Below are 23,504 nucleotides of genomic sequence, written 5' to 3'. Positions count from 1 at the left end.
ACTTAAGCATAGAAAATTAAATGCAACTTAATAGATTATACTTTTTATGAAAAATTACCTGTAAAATCTTTATTAAAAATAATTTATTATGGTCTTTGTTAGTTAACTATGTTGATTTAAAATTCTATTAAGTGCTATAAGTTGCATTAATTTTCTATGCTTAAGTTTCCTTTTTATTTTCTCAGCAAAAATGTATTAATAAAAAATATGAAAGTAAAAATTATCCTTCTTACCCTCTTGCGCTCACGAATCATTATGGGAATATCCATTTACAGTTATTAAAGCATGTCTGAAAAAAGCATGTCTGCGATGTTATCGTCATGCGATGATTTGTAGATACTTTATTTTTTATCACGATATTTTCGACGACTATGTTTTTAAATTGCGAAGTTTTTGAACCGCTTTATTTTCGACGACGATATTTTGTACCACGATGTTTTAGAACTGCGATGTTTTTCTCTTTGCGATGTGTTCTCCCACGATGTTTTGTAGCACGACGTTTTCGCCTTGCGTTGTTTTCTCCGCGACGTTTTCCTCCGCGATGTTTTTGCCGCGATGTTGTCGGCGGACACCAGACGAAACACTTTCGTATTTACGTATTTTTATCAATTATTGTTCATTGAACGGGAGTTGGTTTGATTCCCTTGAAAAGTCAACTAATTTTCGATCAATGACAATGATTACATGTTTTAATTTTCCTTTTACAATTGAAATTTTATTCTTCGTGATGATTTAACTCCAGTCCCCGTTAAAACATTATTAACATTTTGCTTTCAAATTACTTCAAAACATCTTTCAAAATATAACTTACCAGTATTAACCAGTAACTTACCAGTTATAACTTACCAGTTTTTAGGATTAAAATAAGCAGTGTGGCCAGTATTCCCTTTCACCTCCCTTTGTCACACTGATACAAAGGCACTTCCATTTCTTGCGTAAATATAAAAACAAAGATACACATACATTAAGACACAATAACACGCCGGATAAATACTAATTCAGAAGTCAAACAACAAAAATCAGCGTTAATTTACAAAATTTTCACAGGACTAGTTTCGATGGTTTTACCGAACCATCATCTTCAGCTGCAAAACCGCAAATGAACAAGATAGGAAATAATGTTTAGATAAGGTAAGAAAGCCTGGACAAGAATAAGCAAGTGGCGCCATCTGTTGGCGAAACCAGAACTAAAACATAATTTCTCTAAAAGCCGAAGGCAAATTTGGATTGGAATTAGGATCGTTAACTAGAACAGAAAGATTTTTATGAATGTGAAATGCCTCTAGAAAATCCAGTTCTCCAATGGAAGATGTTTTTTGAATAATTTTGGCAGCAGAAAAATTGAAAGTGTGATTTTCGGACCAACAATGTTGAGCAACAGAAGACTTCTGTGTTTCCTTTTTTCTAACATATGCCTCATGTTCTTTGACGCGAAATTTTAAGGCTCTCTTAGTTTGGCCAATGTAAATTAAACCGCACTGGCAAGGAATCCTATAAATACCCCAGGAATTCATATCCGGAATGGGGTCCTTGAGTATAGAAGTTGGAATTTTATTGATGGGAGAGTAAACAACCCGAAAGTTAAATTTCTGCAAAATATGTGCAACTTTATAGCTAATTGATGGAAAGAAGGGAATGACAACAGAATTTTTATAATCTCCTAAAATAAGAGTGTGGCTTTTAGTGTGTTGAGATGAGAATTTTTTAACTGCTTGATTAATAATGTTGGGTGAAAAGCCCCTGTCAATAGCTATTGCTTTTAAATAATTTAGTTCTTCATCAAGGGCTAGTTTGGAGGAGCAAACTTGAAGAGCACGGAAAACATAGGAATAAAATGAAGCTAACTTTTGTTTAGTCGGATGACATGATTTAAAGTGTGGTGGAAGGCAAACCGATGAAGGTTTACGGTAAACTGTAGTACTGAAGTTGGATGTGTTACGTGTGACCAGAATGTCGAGAAACGGAAGAGAATTGCAAGTCTCAAGTTCAAAAGTGAACTGAATAGCAGGATCAATAGAATTCATTGTTGAAAGAACAATCAGTCCCATCCTGGCTGATATCTACATGCATTATTATGAATCAAAATTGTTTGAAACTTTAAACTTCCCGGCATGGTTCCGCTACGTAGACGATACTTTTACCCTGTTTGAAGGTAATAAAGATGATTTAAATAGAGTTCTTTCAACAATGAATTCTATTGATCCTGCTATTCAGTTCACTTTTGAACTTGAGACTTGCAATTCTCTTCCGTTTCTCGACATTCTGGTCACACGTAACACATCCAACTTCAGTACTACAGTTTACCGTAAACCTTCATCGGTTTGCCTTCCACCACACTTTAAATCATGTCATCCGACTAAACAAAAGTTAGCTTCATTTTATTCCTATGTTTTCCGTGCTCTTCAAGTTTGCTCCTCCAAACTAGCCCTTGATGAAGAACTAAATTATTTAAAAGCAATAGCTATTGACAGGGGCTTTTCACCCAACATTATTAATCAAGCAGTTAAAAAATTCTCATCTCAACACACTAAAAGCCACACTCTTATTTTAGGAGATTATAAAAATTCTGTTGTCATTCCCTTCTTTCCATCAATTAGCTATAAAGTTGCACATATTTTGCAGAAATTTAACTTTCGGGTTGTTTACTCTCCCATCAATAAAATTCCAACTTCTATACTCAAGGACCCCATTCCGGATATGAATTCCTGGGGTATTTATAGGATTCCTTGCCAGTGCGGTTTAATTTACATTGGCCATACTAAGAGAGCCTTAAAATTTCGCGTCAAAGAACATGAGGCATATGTTAGAAAAAAGGAAACACAGAAGTCTTCTGTTGCTCAACATTGTTGGTCCGAAAATCACACTTTCAATTTTTCTGCTGCCAAAATTATTCAAAAAACATCTTCCATTGGAGAACTGGATTTTCTAGAGGCATTTCACATTCATAAAAATCTTTCTGTTCTAGTTAACGATCCTAATTCCAATCCAAATTTGCCTTCGGCTTTTAGAGAAATTATGTTTTAGTTCTGGTTTCGCCAACAGATGGCGCCACTTGCTTATTCTTGTCCAGGCTTTCTTACCTTATCTAAACATTATTTCCTATCTTGTTCATTTGCGGTTTTGCAGCTGAAGATGATGGTTCGGTAAAACCATCGAAACTAGTCCTGTGAAAATTTTGTAAATTAACGCTGATTTTTGTTGTTTGACTTCTGAATTAATACACATACATGTATATGTATGTGTATCTTTGTATACCTATATACAGTATAGATTCACACTTTTAAAATAATTCTACTTTAATTAAACTCGGGAGATAATATAATCAATTAATCAATACTGTTTAGGAAATAAATTATTATTAACTAACTTTGCAGCAATTGCGCAAGTAATAATAACTTGTATTCGCACTAAATGGATTTAAGATCATACAACATTATATATATATATATATAAAACCTAATGACTCTACAGTAAGAACTAAAGATTCGTATAAAATTCTATATAGAGTATAAAATTCTAAATTTAAATCAAGTTGGCTCAGTCTAGACCAGTGATTCTCACCAGCTTTTTCCCCATATACCCTTTCCACCATTGCTAAATGATCATTCAACCTCTCCTTCCCAAAACTTGAAAAGTAGATATGTGTTTGTTTAAATACGGATTATTTTTTAAGTAAATTAAACAAGTATCAAACATGTTGGTAAATACCAAAATTTGAATAAATGTTCTTTTTTGTATTCATAAACTAAATCTAAATACTTAATACGTAAAGAAAAGGTGGACTAAATTACTCTCTGAAACTTTGAAAATCCCCTTAGGGCTATTCCTCCTGATTGAGGACCCATAGTCTAGCCAGACTTCGTTTTTAATAGTGACTAAATATACAGATAATTTAATTTGTCCCACTTTTCTTGTACTAACTTTTGTCACAGAAACTTCGGATTACGTGCATGTTTTTTGAAAATAAAAGAAACAAATTTAAAAAAAAATATATGTTTAAAATTTGATGTTGAATTCAAAAACAGTTATTTGGTAGCCAGACCTAATAAACCTAAGAGATCAAATTTGAAGTACACCTTACTTGTTCTTACTAACTTCTGCTTAATGAATTAGAATTATTCTTAGAAAAGAACCTTAAAAACTGGTGAAACATTTCATGCTAGAAAACAAGATATTAGAAACTTTGAACTCATTCAATAGAAGAAAAAAGTTATTCAAAACGTAACTCCATAACAAAACATTTTTTTTCTACTTGATCGTCAACACATGAGGCTTTTAAGAAATACCTCCTACAAGATATGTGGCCACTATTTCTGTGCTGTCAGAATATGAAATTCGTATAAGGAAATCAATGCACTTCGAGGAGAAGAAAATGACCTTAATTTGATAGTTTTTCTACCTAATAAATTTTTACATGTTATGAGTTTCTTTTTCTTAATCTAGGCGAAATAATATTCAACACATAATAACAGCATAAAACCCACAAAAGAAGTGTTCCAGTGAATTTTCAGTTTCTAAATGCTGTTTAAATTTGCTTCAATCAAAGTTTTTGTATATAAATAATTACGGTAAATTGAAATGAACTGTTTTTTAAGCGTTTACAGTTAATCGAGTAATATAATATTTTTATTGAAATAAAAATTATTTTTAATGTGCAAGATTACTTTTCTTACAACGCTGGGCTCATGGTTCTTAAATCCTCTTGTTGCTAAGTTCAGAAACCTGTGTTATTAAAATTATTCGAATAGTTTAACTTTTATTACGGTTTCATATTTTTCATTTTAACTTTCACATGGTTGCGTTTTCAACCATATGAAAGTTAAAATGAAAAATATTACTTGTACGTAAATTTTAATATATGTAATAATTTAATGTTTTTAGAAATAGTTCAGTAGTTTTACTTTTAAACAATGGCTTTGATATAACAAGCATGTTTAATTAGTTCATCAAAAAGTTGTTAGAGACACTATCAAATCAGGAACTAGCATATTTTTCCACTCTGCAGTTTTACTGCAAAAACAGTGAATTATCCCTTTAAAAATGGTTAAAAAATATTTAATTCCTTTCATTTTCCAATTATTGAAATTTTTAAAATAATTGAAATTCTAACTAAATCCTTAGACAAAAGGTTATTCAAGAACTATACTAAAGAAATGTAAGAAAGGGGTTAACTTCAGTTACAAGCGGAATTTCAGATAATGTTATTTTCTAGTAGGTAACTAACAAAAAACATTTAAAATCCTCTTTAATTGTTCTCCTGCCACACCCTCCCTTCTGAGGCCTTCTTTGGCGCCCCAGGTTCCATAGGGAATAAAGCAATTAAGCAAGGCTCTCCTCTCTTTAACTGCTTTTTCACACAGCTGGGGGCAAAAGAAAAGGAAGGCAATGGTTTCCTGCCTGAATAGCCAGTGGCCAGTTAGAAAACTACATGACAAAAGCCCACAAGACGAATGCCCACTTAAAACCAGCACACATTTTCAGGAAATCCAAAATAACTATGACTTCCTGAAAAATTTTACGAGTAATTATTATGATTAAAAAAATTAAATTTCAAGTGGGAATGAAATTAATTTATGTAAAATCCAAGTTGTCAAAATTTAACTGGATTATTTGAAACCATGCTTTTTATTCACCATTAAAACGGTGTTTGCGCTTAATCATAATAGAATACTGTACTTTTATTTTTTTTCGTTAAAATGAAAGTTCGGCTTTAATTCTCCATATTAAATTCATATAATGCAAAATTTTCTGTAGTGTTAAATTATTCATAAATTATTCTCTGTATATGATGAAAATTTACATACATATTATACTCCTTATAATTTTGTAGAATTAAAATAAGCTGTGTGGCCAGTATTCCCTTTCACCTCCCTTTGTCACACTTATACAAAGGCACTTCCATTTCTTGCGTAAATATAAAAACAAAGATACATACATGTATATGTTTTTAATTATATTATTTTGATTGACTCTCTGTACTATATATATATATATACGAATTTAATTCAGCCGGAGACGAAAATGAAATGTGTTCCGCTACTTAAATTTATTGTTCAATTATTTCTTATTCATTTATTTTTTATTTTATCTCTATTCATGACGTATATATCGGTGTGGGTTTTTGTTAGTGTGGACTTTTATCAGCGTGCCCTTCTATCTATGTGGGCTTTTATCTGTGTGGGCTTTCATCAATGTGCGCTTTCATCGGTGTGGGTATTAGTCGCGTGGGCAATTATCCCAGTGGGGTCATTTTTGTGGGCTTTTGTCGTGTGCATTTTCGTCCTTTTGTCTGGTCACCGCATGGACTTTATGTATTTCCTTCACAATGCATTTTGCTGTGAAATGACAAACATTGTACAGTTAATAATTAAAAATAAAAGTATGTTTTGACTAACAAAACTAAAGAAAGGAATATTTATACATGATTAATAAAAATTAATTATTCATGTAATATTATATCTAGAGTAAGGTACCATCCTTATACTCATTATTGGAATTGTCGTATATTGATACTTTGATACCCCCCTTACTTTGTTTAAAAATTTGAAATTAGATTCCATTTACTCAAAAACCAGTATTATATTTATTTGTTCCATCTGCTTAGTTACACTTAAGTGCTTAAAGTTCTAGTCATTGTACAAGGCATATATAATAAATATGTTTTTCTCCTATCTAAAATATCTATTTGTAAAATATCTTTTGAAGTAAATCTTTTAATTATAATAATGATTAATCTTTTATGTGGTAAGATTATGTAAATTATGTATGGATATTAGATTTAAGTGACTGAAATTTAAAAATTTCAATGGGAAAGTGGTGTTTACTTGGAATATTCCCATGATTCTCGAGTTACCTGGAGTCTTGTTAGACAACAATGCTGCATAAATGTACTAGACCGTTTGGCAGATGAAGCTACTATGTATTTTTCTGCATTGCATGGAAAATAGAGGTGTGTTCTTATACCTGTTACCCATCATCTGGCTTGTAAGTATGAATAAAATATTAAGATACTTATTTATTGATCTATTATTTATTGAAAAATATTTTTATGATATAAATCCAGATGTATTGCATAGTTACAAGAACTATCTATTAGTTTTCATGTTAGTTCTAAGCTTTATTGTAAATTTTATTTTTTTACTTTGAAAAAGAATAATTGTGATGAAATATTATATTCTGGACGATTATATATCTCTAAACCACAGAATTTCTAGCAGCAATTTGCCATCAGTGTCAACATTAAAAAATCATTATACTGAATAATTCACCTTATAGCTGTAAACTGCTAATATTTTGATACAATTGGACATATTATTTTAGGATATGTCTCTTAATCTTCTCTTAACTCGTTCCATACTCAAATCATCCCCTTAGAAGCTAAGATTGAGAATACTCGTCTCCTCAAGCAACAATTGGATGCTGTACGAGTCGCATCGGACATGGACCAGCATACACCTCTTACGGCAAAAGCAAACTGTGATACATTGAAAGTACTGGAGCCCCTTAAGGGTAAGTGTGTTTTTAAATATCTCAGTATGCTAAAAAAACCCTTAGATAGCCTTGCTAATGCTTTTAATGATAATTTTAAGTTAAATATAAAAAGAAAACAACATGAAATCTCGGATAATTCAAACGCTAATTCTAACCACGAGGATGGTAAGCCTATAAGGCATACATACGTATAGTATATTTTTCAGTTGCAATACCTTATTACCACTGAGAATTTTTTGCGATTCCCAGGACGCCATAATACAGTCAAAAAGTCATTAATTCAGACACCCATACTCCGGAATGATCTATAATCCGGACCTCAAAGCTACAAACTTTCTGCGCATACGTCGCGTTTACGTGTGCTCATAAGACCTTTACGGCTGTGACTTTGCCTGTGCACATGCGCATAATACGTTTACGCATGCGCGTTTAACGTATAACAGACGGTATAAGCTGAGCTAAAATTATCTAATTCAGTTAATGTTGCAGATTGCGTTGTTCCTTAATCTTCGAATTGGATCAGGCTTATTATTTTTTGCAGACTGTTAGAGCAATTTTATAAAAGTAAGCTTGAACTTTCGATTATGTCAAACAGAATTTCCGATATATATTTACTAATATGTACAGGATCTACAAAGCAAAAGTATGTTTCGAAGTCCATTAAACAAAAAGTGGAATTGCTGCAAAAAATGGAAAAAGGCATATCCTTTGTTTCTTAACCATTCCGAAATCTGTTTATCAATTTCATGCTGCTCTGCGGGGGGGACATCGCAGCGCGCAATGAACTGGAAGTTGATTTGTCAGCACTATCCTTATCTTCAGGGCAAATGTTTTTATTTTATTCGGCTTATAATTCCTTACTAAATGTAGTATTTCATCTCGATGTATTCCGTCTTTGATATGATTTAAATCAAATTCCTTGTCATTATAAATACCACAAGTACACATCAAATAGTTTTCTGGTTGCAATTTTCTAATTTCGACTATGCTTAATGTATGCTTTACGCATGTGCTTGTTGAAAGAAATGTTTAATAAAGTAAACAAATAAATATTAAGCTTTTTTTTGTAAATTTTGATACCCTTTAGATCATAATTGTTCTTTATTTCATAAATAACGGTTTCATATTTTTAATTGTATAATTTCTTCATGCCATCTTACCAGATTTAAACTGATGATCTATAATCCGGAATCGCCAAAGTCCCGACGAGTCCGGATTAACTACTTTTGACTGTATTTACAAAAATTCTGTGGAACCCAATAAGTACTGCGCAAATCCGACACATGCGTGAGTGAAACTGTCAATTTTTTCTTTTGTACACTTGCAGTTTTAGGTCACTACATTTAATTTCTAATTTTAAGACATAGAACAATGTGAACATTTTAAATAAGTAACAGATGAAATGACAGCGTCACGTGCAAAGCAAGAAAAATGAACGTTTCTATTATAAAATGAAGGCGTCGAAACGGATTCATTTTTTTTTTCTTTGTCTGTATTGCCATATCTATTTTAAGATGTATTGTATTATGTAAAAATATTTGGTAATTGTAAAAGTATTATAATAAATTAAAGAAATATCAAAACTGCTAAAATTCTAGGCAACCCCCTGCTGCAAGTCCAGCGACTCCAGTTTAAGAAACCCTGGTATAGACAGACAACCCGGCGAAATTACGCCCTAATTGAGATACAGACATAAAACTTATATCAAAATGATGGGGCATGCATTTGCAGTTGAAAGCAGCAAAACGCATCAAAATGGATCATTAGCTTTCGAGTCGTGTGATTTTGATGCGGCTTGCTGCTTTCAAAAGCATTTTCCTACAACTTGCATCCTATTTGAGATGCAGATATAAAATTTGTGGAGCATGAAATTGCTATTGAATGCAGGAAACCGCATCAAAATCGGACAATCGGTTCCCGTGTAAAACAGATTTTAAAAAACTGTAATTCTTAGAGATGCATCAAATTTCATTGCCATGAAAAATATATTTCGTCCTCTGGACCCTGAAAACGATACTAATTATGTCCAGAATGCAGTTAACACTGTAAATCAACGAAGCACTTCAAGTCAAAATTTACCTACACCACCACAACCAAAAGTTGTTCCTCCAGTCAAAAATTCTACAATGATATAACCAGGGCAAACAAGTCCACAATACCAATTTTAAATCATATCAAATCCGAAGAACACAGGAAAAGGCCTAAAACCATCCTCAGAGACATACAATAAAGGTTTTTGATAAACGTTTAATTACTGTAAAGGCCCTTATTTTTGCAGGCCGTAATTTTCACAAAAATGAATATATCGGTGATTTCGCGAGTTGAAAATTTCACGAATTTTATATGAACAGAACAGAAAGTTGAAAAATTTTAAAAGTACTTAAGTAAAGTTGGGGGAAAAAAAAAGTATTTCGCAAAGCTTTGATTTTTGCGATTACGACGAGCTCACGAAAATAAGGGCCTTTACACCAGTTTAAAAAAGACCCAAAAAACTAATTAATTATTCTTTAACTAATTATTGTAATATACCTAATTGCCTAGCTTAGCACCAAAAATTGGGAAAATTAAAACCACTACTAAACCCCCGGATAGCTGTTCCTGTAGTTTTAAATTGTCTCCAAAGTCGTGAAACGATGCTGTGAGCAATTCCGATCTCTGCAGCCACACTTGTCACACGGCGGCCTTCCTCCAACTTCCCAATGACCTCGGGTAAAAGCATCCAGATGTCATCTAACAGATTGATTATTCGCCATTTCTCGCCGAGGCAGCAACTCAGTGTGATTTTAACTGCTATACGGTGTGCAATCTCTTTGCCAGAAATACTGATCTTTCACCGAGAACATGCTTTATACAACTCAGACACTCCCCCATTATGTCTACCTGCATATCTGCGCAAGTGCTACCGTAGATCACCTTACTTAATCTCGGGATTGGTCTTTCTGTCCGCTCTGCCTCTTCGTTCAGCTGATATGCTAATTTTTCGACTTCGTCCTTAATTTTTGCACACCAGTGTATTTCACGTGCTATACACAGGATAAGGTACAACCCAGGAACCTGGAAATGATGTGTGTCTTTGTACCCTTCTAAAGGAGTATGGATTGAAAACAGCCTAGGCCTTCCCCGTAGCACACTGTAAATCACACTTCACCCAATAGGATTACTCCTCTGCCAGCCAACAGAAGTTCAACAAGCTCCCGCCTACCACCTGACTACTGAACCATTCAGCCTTGAATACTCGAGGAGAGGGGGAAGAAAAAAGAAGAAAAGGGCTTTTTCTTCTCTCTCCGCCCCCGATTGCCTCTGCTGCTCACACTCCAACTAGCTCTAGGTTTTAACTTCAAAACTCATCATCTTATATTTGCTGCAAACTCTGCCATTACTACTGATTATAATGTCACAATTGCTTTCATTTCATTTCACTGCCATAACTGCTCTTCGAATTTTTATTTTTACGAACTTCAGCAACATTATTTCTTTAACATTCGTAAAAGTATTAACTTACTACACTGGGATAAGGCTATGCCCAGGAACCCACTACAACTGAACATTAGTTCATCGAGGAAGGGCATACTCTAAATGAAGCTGCAGATGTCCAAATAAAAAAGGAAAAGAAAACCTATTCACAATAAATTGTTTCAACAAAGGAAACGATTGTGTGATTTTAGATGACAGTCGGAGAGTATTAGTATCAAATATTTTATTTCATCATACCACCAACAAATATTTTCTTTTGTTTCAGAAGCCCATCAAAAACTTACATGACAGCAAATGCAAATCTAGTATAAATAACGTTTATGTTGCTAAAATAAATTCTGATTTCCAAAGATGGCCTGTTTCTCGCATTGTTGGTAAATCATGGTTGATGGGCATTAAGAATGGTCTTTCCTCTAATTCACTGGACACACACAAATTAGCAGCACGTTGGTGTTAATTCTTTTTAATTCTGTATTAAAATATACAACTTTAAACTTAGTTGACATATGCGGCATTTGAAGTGCAAATAATAAAAATTTTTCTTAAATACTATGCTTTGTTGCTTATCTTTTAGAAATTTAAAGACCTGGAATTCTGCAATTCTGAGTAAAAAATGAAAATAAAAAACAATTAACACCAACAAAAACTTGTGGTAACATGACAGACAAATTATTACAAATACTACAAAAGATCATGCCTTTTCATTTTATTTAACCATATGTTAAAGCAGTATTCTTTATTAGACCTGGAAAAGTTAGAAACAGGAATATATTTTACTACAAAAACTACACGACAATTTTGAAATTAGAAGCTTTTCTGTATGAATTCCACTCTAAAACAATGCAAGTGCAGTCTTGACGATAAGAAAGTCAAATTTATTGAAATTTAAATTTGTATTTCCATTTTAATTTTCATTTTCCTAAAAACATTTGTCAACTTTGCAGGATTTCATCTTCAAGTATATATGTACAGACATTTAAAGTTCTGATGTATTAACATCTCGTGGAAATACACCTATCCCTCGATTTATACAGTACTTACCTGTTTTACATGATTTCAGTTTTACACAGTTTAAAAATTAACAGATTTCAAAAACTTAGTAAAATAGTATTTGCTGCATAAATGCAAATACATACATTTGAAGTCATTTTTTAATCTCATTTCTTTGGTAACACTGGTGGCAACAACAAGGATGGGGATTCCCCGTGTTAGGAGAATCTCAATAGTATGTATATGTATTTCATAACAGTAAAATTTTAAATTATATGGTTCACGCGAACTAATGCAGTATCAGTATTTTAGCAGCAAGGATTACATCATTTTTATCTACATATCTGAATGTTTACTAGCAAGTTTTCAACATTTATAGTTTTTGTGGCATTTTTTATAATTTATGTAAATTTTTTAAAGTATTATAATGCCAAAACGATTTTTAAAAAAAAATCAAAAATGAAATTAGAAGCAAAAATTAAAATATTAGATCATCTATGTAATAGAGAAGGAGTAACAAATGTTGCTAAATTTTACTCCATGAATGAAGCCACAATAAGGACAATTAAAAAAAAAAATGAAGACTCTACTAGAAAAAGAATTAGATATGGGTAGAAGACGAAAATTTAAAATGGATTCCAATTGATACTGATGCTATTAGAAACAAGGCTTTAAAAATTTATAAAGCACTTAAGAATCGGTCACTATCGACTTTGTCAGATGAAAAAAAGGTATCTTTTTCCACAAGTCATGGTTGGTTTGAGAGATTTAATAATATTTAAACAAAGGCATTCTTTACATAATCTAAGATTGAAAGGAGAAAGTGCATCTGCTGATTCGAATGTAACAACAATATCCAGCAAAATTTGCTGAAATCAATTGCCACGATCTCCTACATTTCTGATCAGATCTTCAATGCTGACGTGTCTACGTTGTTCTGAAAAAAAAAAAAATACAGTCAAAAGTCGTTAATCCGGACTCGTCGGGACTTCGGCGATTCCGGATTATCGATTTTTCCGGATTATAGATCATCAGTTTAAATCTCGTAAGATGGCATGCAGAAATTCTAAAATTAAAAATATGAAACCGTAATTTATGAAATAAAGAACAATTATGATCTAAAGGGTATCAAAATTTACAAAAAAAAAAGCTTAATATTTATTTGTTTATTTTATTAAACATTTCTTTCAATGTAAGTTGTTTAAGTTGCTTCATTTTATGTGATACTAATACTTTCTCTTTAATTCTATAAACAGACATAATTTCTTTTCAGTTAAAGAGTTCTGCTGTTCAAGTCCCGTTAATTGCTGTGCCGAGAATACCGACTAACTGGTCAATGGAAATTTTTTCGTTTTCACTAACCTCTCTGTCACATTCTTCATGTCTTTATCCATTTTTTTCAGCAATTTCACTTTTTGTTTGTTGGACATTGAAACATACTTTCGTTTTGTAGATCCTTTGGAAGTTCCAGCATCGGAAATTCTATTTGACATAATCGAAAGTTCAAGTTTACTTTTATAAAATTGCTCTTACAGTCTGCAAAAAATAATAAGCGGGATCCTATTCGAAGATTAAGGAACAACGCAATCATTAACATTAACTGAAATAGATAATTAGATAATTTTAGCCTACACCGTCCGTTATACATTAAACGCGCAGGCGAAAACGTATTCTGCGCTTGCTCACACGCATATGCGCAGTAGTCAAGTTCTTACGCGCTCGCGTAAAACGCCTGTGCGCATGTGCAGAAAGTTTTTAGCTTTGAGGTCCGGATTATAGATCATTCCGGATTATAGGTGTCCGAATTAACGACTTTTGACTGTACCTTGCAAATCAGCTAGTGGTCATAAGGTAGTGAAAAGTCATACAATTTTTTTCTGTTGCAATGCTTCAGGCAATTATATAATGAAACCATTGGTTATTAACAAATCAAAAACACCATGTTCATTTAAAGGAACAAATATAAATAACCTTCCCTTTTATTGGATGCCTAACAGGAAAGCACGGGTCACTGCCATAAGGTTCAATGAATGATTTCTTACCATGTTTGTCCCAGATGTCAAAAATTATTTAGGTAAAAAAGGATTGCCTTTTAAGACTCTTCTTTTAATAGATAATGCACCTGGTCATCTTCAAAATTTACAACACAAAAAAGTAGAAATAGTCTTTTTGCCCAAAAAATACAACTTCTTTATTACAGCCATTGAATCAAGTAATATTTTCTGGCTTTTACAACATTGTGTATATCAAACAAACCTTTAGGTATATTTTAGAAAAAATGGAGAATAATGAATCTTACTCTTATGGATGCTTGGAAGAAATTTACAATCTTAGATTGTGTTGGACTGTCATATACTCAGATTAAACAATCAATGCTCAACGCATGCTGGAAAGCAATACGCTGGATGTTGCTAAAGATGAGAATGATAGATTACCATTAGAGTGTGAATATTCTCAGATCACTAAATTGGCTCAAACTGTAGTAGGAGAAGGTTTTGAGGATTTAGCTCAAGCATATATTAAAGGAATAATGGTTGATGAAGAACTAAATGAGGATGAGTTAGTTAACATGATTCATGAAACAAATAAACATGATGAAGACCAATCTGAACCAGCTGCATTCACAGCTAAAGTCATCAGTGTAGGACTTGAATTGGGAAGAAAATTAGGTAATCATTTTTTACAATATGACACAAATGTCGAATGAAATCTCCGATTCCAAGGGGAGCTTAGTAAGTGTTTAAATCTATATACGGATGTTTAAAAAGATTTAGGGGGACAAAAAAACAACAGGCAATTGTTAATTATGGATTTCATCATGAAGTCTAGTCGATGTGAGATCTCCCCTAATTTATCATCTATTGAAGCAGAATCGTATCACGAATACTCAAGTGATGAAAGAGACATCATACCAATCAAGAAGAAAAAACTAATAATTCATGAAAGTGATGTCAGTCCAAAATCAACTCTAAATATGAGAATATTTGTAGAAATTTCCTGTTCTTTCAATTCGAGCCACAATTTTTCATAAATGCTACATACTTTCATTACATTATCAGGTTGCATACTTCTGATGTCTGTGTAATTTATTTAATTGATGATGTAATTTATTTAATTGATAACTAAATATACTCGATTATGTTTTCACAAGGCTTGCTAATGTTTTTTTAAATAACACGAAAATAATCATGCAATGCAATAAAAATAGAACATCATTTTCCTGCCTCAGAATATACTACTAATAACAGGTTGTTTAAAGAGCAAAATATACAAAATTTAAATTAAATAATTATTTCCTTTTACTCAGTTGAATATACATTTAATTCATAAACATGTATATGCAGATAAAATTAGCTATGTCAATAAAGTTCTGCAAAGAATAATGAACGTGATCCTATTAGTTAAGTGTTGCAACTTTATTTCATATGAAATATTTTCTATATAGTCATTCCTTAAAAGTAGTTTCTGAATAATTAAACCAATTAAATTTGTTTCTAAATGTACTTGGGTTAATTGATAAAAGCAAGGCTTTTTTTTAAATGGCAAGCTGATTTTTAATTGATTTCATACTTAGATACATCATTATACATACATTAATAAAATAAATAAAATTCTAATTATGTTAGGGCAGTTTCCATTTTGCTGGTGTTTACTAAAGAAAATTTTACAGATAGCATTTTTAACAAAAACGCTGTTTATGATCATTTAAGATTTAAAAATAAATAAATAAATAAATAAAGAGAGAGAGAGATTATTTTGTAAGTATTCATCAAGAATATTTCTTCCAATTTATGTTTTCGAAGAAACGCCTTTATTACACCAAAGTAAAAAAAAATTATCCCTCTACCAAAACTTAAATCTGTATCGATTAAAAAAGAACAGTAATGCGTATTTAATAAGAACACAGGAATAAATTGTATTAAAACTCAAATCTATTTGTAAATTGTTCTTCTCTAAACTTATGCTTTGAACCTGAAATATTTTGAATGAAATAGTGCTTTTTTATTTATTTTAAGACTTGATCTATTTTAAATTTACCTAAAATACCTAAAATAATTATTTTAGCTTTTCAAGAGTTTCTTTTACATTGCTGAATTTGATGAAGGTGTACAAACGGTGCCAAATTCTTGGTTTTGGGCTGATATGGATAAATGACATATGTAATATGAAAAAATGAATCAAACTGAACAAAATGATTGCATCACATCAAGCCCCAGATTATTGAGAACTTTGGCAATTTCACCGGGTTCTCTAAATTTTTGCATCGACAAGTATGATATTTTCTATAATTATGTGTTCTTGTTGCTCATTTTTCTCACTGTATAATTTAGAAAGCTGAATAGAACATGGAAAATGCTGTTATGAATGACATCAGTACCAAAATATTTTTAAAATATAGTAACATCTCCATTTTTAGTACTTTTATCCATAAATTATTAGTACGAGTTGGTAGTTTGGTTTTTGAATCTTAACATTATTTTAATTACCAGACTAGTTGTTTAAAAATAGGAATGCATGTATTAAAAAATTCAAAAATTAACAATCATATCAGGATATAATATATATTTGCTTTAACATTTAACTGCATTTTTTTTATACAAATTTGATGCTCTCAAAATCTATTCGGTCACCTTAATTTTGCAGTGGAAAAATAATGAAATAGTATAATCCTACAATTCGAAACCATAAAAATTCTATTTGATTTATTTATTGAATAAATTGTTGCAAAATATCTGAAATTTGCAGAATTTTATAAAATAATGTAGCCATGACTGTTAATTTAATTTTACATCAAATATTTCGATAATTATACATGAGCAAATAAATGCTGCTAGAACATTTAGATGTTTAATCTAACATTAAACGATTATTTAATTCATTCTTTTTGCTTTATGTTAAATTATTGTTTATGAGTGATAACGGAAATTTAAAATTTTCAGTGAAAAAGGCATAGAAAAGTTAAAGTTGGCTATGAAGTTTTCAGACATCGAAAAGTGCAGAATTTGGTGTGGAAACAACAACAACAACAAAAAAAAAAAAAAAAAAAAAAAAAAACACCAGCGATTTAAATTCTCCGATTCTTCAGATGAGTAAAAAAAGTAAACAAGTAAAAAACAGTAAAAAAGTACTATAGTAAAAAAGCTAGCAGAGCTGTGCTTGCCATTGCTACCAGAGTGCACACAAGGAAAATATTTTCAACCAGAATTTTCTGCATCTGTTTTAGCTAGTCCTCACTGCAAATCTGAGGACTAATACTCCAAAAGCAGGCTCATCAGAAAGACCCAATAAAGGTTTCGTACTGTTGCATTCCTGTACAGGTTCATGCAATTTGGAGTGATTAACGATGACACTTAATAAACACACAATGTATTTGCCAGTATTATTCAGGACATCTCCAAAAACATGTTTACAGTCGTCCAAAAACTGCGACAAGCACATTGAAACAATCAGCAACAGAGCCTTTAGGCTGTAACAGTGAAGACAGCTTCACAGCAAAGTGCTAGAGTACAGCTCCCGACTAGGTTCAGTCTTCTCAGAACTCGACGTACTGTCGAGATTCTCGACGCTACAACTCGCGATGCACTCCACAATAAGCACTAGAATACAGCTTCTGACTCAGTTCAATCGTTCTTGGAGCTCAACACACTCCAAGATAAGACTCGATGATGCACTAACTCGCGATACATTAAGAGACTCTCTCTACGCACTCCCCAATCAACTCAATACTAGACTGAAAATCAACTCAATAGACTCGAGATACTACTGCTACTCCGCATACAGGCAGGGTTTATATAGCTTTTAGCATGCATTCGAGAACATTCTAAGTCAAACCAGTAAGAACTCGTTCTAAATGGTTCTCCATCCGTCTACGGCATATTGCCAATTTCGCTGAAAGATGTTGCCAAATGGGTGATTTCTCGCCAAATCTAGCAAATCCTAAACCTGCTTTGTGGGAAATCTATCTTACCGCAGCTGGAAATTTTTTAACAGTAACTTTCTGAATTTGCCAATAGTCAATTTTTTAAAAGTGTTCTGTTTTCAGGTTTTTAGAATAATTATGTAATAAAGACACAATAACACGCCGAATAAATACTAATTCAGAAGTCAAACAACAAAAATCAGCGTTATATTTACAAAATTTTCACAGTGACTGTTTACTGTGAAAATTTTGTAAATATAACGCTGATTTTTGTTGTTTGACTTCTGAATTAAATATGTAATACCCTGACCTTTTCTCTTCCGCAGAACTTCAACATCTAATCTTAAAAAATTTAAATTCTTTATCAAGTAGATTACAAATATTGCAAGAAAAGGTGGAGTTGCTGAAAACTCCTAACTGTGCAATCAACCGAAAAATTCAGAATTAAATATATTCCAATTAAAAACTGAATTAGAACTTCAATTTTTAGAGAGAATGTTTCTCAACAACATAGCTCCTGTGGTATTGTAAAATAATATTTTACATTAATCCTAATAGTTTTTTTTTTTTTTATTTTATTTTGTTTACTTTTTGCACACATTTTCATTTTATAAAGTAATTTCTGTTACGTTTTTGCTTAAATGAAATTTTCTATTTCAGTATTATCTTATTTTCTTTATATAAAAACTAACTGCAGAAAATGTACTAAAATACAAATATGGAACTCAAAGCAATGAAAACGTTATGATTTTATAAATAAGTTTCCATTACATTTGCATTTTATTTTGAGGAAAGTTAGATTTCTTGAGTGTTCTGTGAAGTTGAAATAATTTTCTTAAATGATAGAATAAGAAATCTTGTTGGTTATGCATTTATAGATTAAAGTCAATTTTTATTTATATATTTATTTATTTAGGTCAATGAATTGAAACATATTAATGTTAAAGGAGACTAACGTAAACATATTAATAGTAATCGTAACAAATATTTTGAAGTGATGTCGGACACGCTAGCCGAAGAGTACAGTTGGGTAAGTGAAAAAAAAAAGGGGGGCATTTAAATCCCTGAAGTTATCATAGGTTATTTTACATAAGTCAACATTTATAAATATATTTTTATGTACATCATCATTTACAAAATATCTTGATAACTTACATTACGTATAATATGAAATCTGCCAAATTAAGTCACACCCAGCACCCGTAGCTCTCAGCCTGAGTCAAATCTTAATTATTCAAAAAATCGAATAAAATAAGACCAGACTTCCATGAATAGTGCATAGTGCTACTAAATGCATATGTGACCATCCCAGAAGAAATAAAGCAGGTAGATATTAGCATCTGGAAAGATATCCCAATGCATGAAGGAAGAGTAATATATTTAGTGTATGAACCTGTTATGTCAAGAAGACTTTAAATGAATTAGAAGACAACATAAAATAGCAGTTTTATCTGATCGCAAATGTTTAAAATGTTATTTAAAATGTCTAACTTTTTTTTATTCTTAAAATGATGTTTAATCCTCATTTGTTCTGCTATTTAATTTTTATGATGTATTGTTACTTAGTTTGTTATCTATCCACTTGTCAGTAATTGAGCTGAATTAAGTAAAGCTTTGTTCTTTTACATTATATTTTACCGCTCGATCAGGCCGACTGCCGTACCAAAGCACTCGGGTTCGAATCTCGGAAAAGGTTCGGGGGTTGTAAATGCATAGTGTCTGTGCATCATGGGGGCACCCAAAATATGCTGCAAGCCGAAAAGTTCTTTCAAGAAGCTGATCGTAGGGAAAGAGAACTTGAAAATCCTTGGACTCGTCCTCCGTGTGATAGTTGCATCGCAAAAATGTTATGGTTTTTAATTAATTGACTTTCTGTTTAAATATGCAGTAATTATAATTAAAAATTCACAAGTAAATTTTCCATTTAATGTATTTTTTAGAGATAGTGCAAACTCATCTCCCTGCAACAATTGAAAAGAAAGGTGCTACTATAACAGTTAATCTCAAAAAGGTTGGTGGGTGGTAAATGTATAGTGTCTGTGCAGCATGGGGGCACCCAAAATATGCTGCAACAAAGTTGCTACTACACTCATGTCCATAAATTAAGGATAATTCGGAGTCACGCGGAAATCGAACTCTAAAATATACTAAAATATCACCTGTAACATCACAACACACATCTTCAAGAATCATATGCAAATTTTAGGAAGTAACCAGATGACACCGATGGTACTTCACAATGACGAGAATGTAAGAAAGTGATATATAACGAATACAGGTAAAATTGTTCGCAGGCACTTTATAAGCATTTCAGTGCAATAACCAAATAGTTCGCAGGGGCTTTATAAGCATTTCAGTGCAATAACCGACAAAGGACGCATTTGGATGATTTTTTACGTGGTAGAATTATCGGCCGTCTGGAATGTGGGCGTACCCAACTGGAAGTATCAGACAAACTTGGAATTGCCCAGAGTGTCATCTCCAGCCTTTGGCAACGATTCCCAGATGATGGTAATGTGAGTAGACGTTACAGCACAGGTCGCCCCAGAGTTACAGCGCCGAATAAGGACCGGTATTTGGCAGTTACTGCCAAAACAAACAGGTGGAGCACAGCCTGAGACCTGCCTCGTCAGCTCTCTTCAGCCACTGGTACGACAATTTCAAGGCAGACCGTGTACAGACGCTTAGGGCAGATTGGTTTATATGTTCGTAGACCTGTCAGATGCGTTCCACTTACTGCAACTCACTGTCGCCTGCGGTTAGCCTGGAGTAGAGAGCATGCACTGTGGACACCGCAACAGTGGGCTTGTGTGATGTTTTCCGACGAGTCCAGGTTTAGCTTGCAGTCTGATTCTCGCCGGACTTTCATATGGAGAGCTCCAGGTATTCGTTACCACCAAGAAAGCATCATTGAACGACACCGTTACGGTGGTGTAGGAGTGCTCGTTTGGGGTGGAATTATTCTGGGTTCCAGAACTGACCTTCATGTTCAAATTGGAATCATGACAAGCCATATCTATCGGGACGTCATTCTGGAACAACATGTACATTTGTTTCGGGGTGCCATGGGCACACAATTTGTTTATGGATGACAACGCCAGTCCTCACCGTGCAAATATCGTAAGCGAATGCCTTCAATCGGAGGATATCACCCGTACAGACTGGCCAGCATTCTCACCAGACTTGAACCAGTAGAACACGTGTGGGACATGCTTGGCCGACGAGTTGCAGCCCGTCAACCTCCTTCTACATGTCTACCGGAACTTCGGAGTGCATTGCTTTTTGAGTGATGTAATATCCCCCAAGATCAGATCGATAATTTGATACTCAGATGCCTAGGCGTTGTACGGACTGTATTGCATCGTCTGGGAGACATACAATGTATTAACAATCAAACCAACCATGTAATATTGGTTTTTTGTAAATAAGTTTTTTTTTTTTTTTTTTTTTTTTTTTTTTTTTTTTTTGGTAATTTGCTCCAGGGAGAAAAAAAATCGCTAATTTTTTTAATAATATCAAACATATAGCATCTGTTTTTGCTCTTTACCTTTTGTTTAATAAATAAGCTTTACAAATAAGTCAAATTTGTTTTGCTTCTAACTTTTCCTTTGCCTGATTTTGCATTATCCTTAATTTATGGACATGAGTGTATAACAGCGAGTACTTTTGTGTACAGAAGCTGTCTTGAAAGCTTAGAATCTAAAATTTTAAGTTTGTATTTGTTTTTACTGAATTGTAAGTATTATAAATTCATATGTTTGGAAGCGTCCGAGTTTCAAAAATAATAAAAGTATAAATGATAAATAATAAAGCTTCAAAATAGTAAATCAAACAATCATCAAAATGTTTAGTACCTATTTAAAAATTTGGAGCTTTCTTTCAATTTTAAAGTAATTTAAAATTTAATAAATAGCTTTAAAACTCTTGCCAGTGACTGCTCATCTCAATGCATATAATAGCATTATAATTTTTTATAATAATAATGCATATTTTGTTTAATTTCATGAGGCTGAAGGAGACATTGTAAACTTATATTATGAATACGAGTCATATTTTGTAAAATTCGATGAAACGCCATTCGAAAAACATGTATACATTGACAGAATTGCCGATGTAAATAAAATATGTTATTAACAATATTAACTTCTTATTAATTAAGAAAAGGCTGCATTAAATATATTAAAAGGATCTTTTAAAATTTTTGCAGGAAATGAATTTAAGTTTCTCTTAAGTGAATGGATATTTTTATATCTTTATTACCGTATTTGCAGGCGCATAAGGCACATCCCCCTTTTTTTATACACATTTCATTATAATGAATTTACAGTATTTTAAATATAAATACAAAGTAATACTTTATACCCACAATTCATCTGGGGAAGAGCTTTTAATTTTCTTCATCAAAACCTAAACACTCATCACCATAGCTAAATGAAAAGTCACTTGAAACCTCTCCTAAATCAGCATTCGAGTCCTCATACAACAGATTGTCCTCTGTACCATCCAGTGTATTAATAATGCCACACTTCATACATGATTTAACCTCTGCCTCTGTTTTCACAGCATCCCAAGATGCTTTGACCCATTCACAAACTTTCCAAATGTTAGGCCTTCCCCTTCTTCTTGATGGTGTAACCTCAAAATTTGAAGCCTGCATCCAGCTTGCATGCTTTGTTACAGCAATTTCAACATTGTTTTTGAACCATAATTTGCCAACAAACTTAAGAAACACCAAACAGTTGAAATTTCCCACACTTAAAAGTCGTTCGCAAAAATTGCAGTTTTCATGCCAGATGCACATTTACTAAGCTCTCCGTAACTGTAATATTCCCACACATCGCAAGGAAACAAGAAAAAAATCACATAACTCCAAAAAAAGAGGAAATTTCCAGAAATTAATGCAATCAAAAACTGAGTATCGACATACAAGATGCACCTCCTTTTTTTTTCCGACTTATTTTCAAAGAAAAAAAGTGCGTCTTATACACTAGAAAATTTGCTATTTAAAACTTTCTTACATTTATTGGAAAACAAATTGTTTTATATGCTTAATTTCATTCACATAACTATGCTCACTGTAGTTATTGGCTATACTAAATATTTGAATGAAGAAATGTAAGTTTTATTTGCACAAAAACTATTAGCATATGTTTTATAGCAATACACGCAAGTACACAAAAGTGATACACAAAAACTATGAGCATATAGTTTTATAGCAATTTATGAGAGCAAAGTTTTACATAAAAATGTAAATTAATCATAAACGCATCTGTTATATAATTTCAATACAATGAGATATAACAATAATCACTGAGGAAATCTGATATGATTGTGATGACTATATTCAATAATTAAAAAATTCCAAAGATTCCAGTAAGATTTTAATAACTGGAAGAGTAACTTCTTACTGGATCAATAAAACGCTTTTCTGCTGTTATCAGTTTTACTGGAGGAGATGTCTGAAATACTGCTATTGCGACATTATACTGATTAAACTAATGTAACACTGTGCGACACCCACACAGATCTTTAAAGCAGCAATTCTCAACAGGTGGTACACAAGATAAAAAATAGGTGGTAGGCAAAGAAACAAAGTTCAAAAATTCTATGAAGAAAAAAAGAACAATTG

The 23,504-nt window shown here is 32.4% G+C and overlaps 2 protein-coding genes across 13 annotated transcripts in view; one reads left to right on the top strand and one right to left on the bottom strand.

The window, feature by feature from the left end:
- LOC146996199 (uncharacterized) overlaps positions 1-23,504 on the top strand; it is a 231,616-nt gene that overhangs the window by 7,535 nt on the left and 200,577 nt on the right. For 4 of the 7 annotated variants that reach the window (XR_015042042.1, XR_015042045.1, XR_015042046.1 and 1 more), the window contains exon 2: positions 7,321-7,509. The gene's annotated coding sequence lies outside the window, so the exon portion shown is untranslated. Of the gene's footprint in view, positions 1-7,320; positions 7,510-16,020; positions 16,227-23,504 lie in introns of all 7 variants that reach the window. The other 3 variants (XR_015042043.1, XR_015042044.1, XM_085820308.1) reach the window with 2 other exon arrangements.
- Positions 1-23,504, bottom strand: part of LOC146996201 (uncharacterized) — a 186,932-nt gene that overhangs the window by 84,572 nt on the left and 78,856 nt on the right. Inside the window, exon 4 of one of the 6 annotated variants that reach the window (XR_015042048.1) lies at positions 11,835-12,892. The exons of the other annotated variants lie outside the window; for them this stretch is intronic. The gene's annotated coding sequence lies outside the window, so the exon portion shown is untranslated. Of the gene's footprint in view, positions 1-11,834; positions 12,893-23,504 lie in introns of those variants that run through there. 6 annotated transcript variants of the gene reach the window in all.

Source organism: Stegodyphus dumicola, chromosome 7 (genome assembly GCF_044657685.1).
Source record: "Stegodyphus dumicola isolate Sdum_Otavi_A_Nest chromosome 7, ASM4465768v1".
Taxonomy (NCBI): domain Eukaryota; kingdom Metazoa; phylum Arthropoda; class Arachnida; order Araneae; family Eresidae; genus Stegodyphus; species Stegodyphus dumicola.
This window is presented reverse-complemented; position numbering and strand designations above follow the sequence as displayed.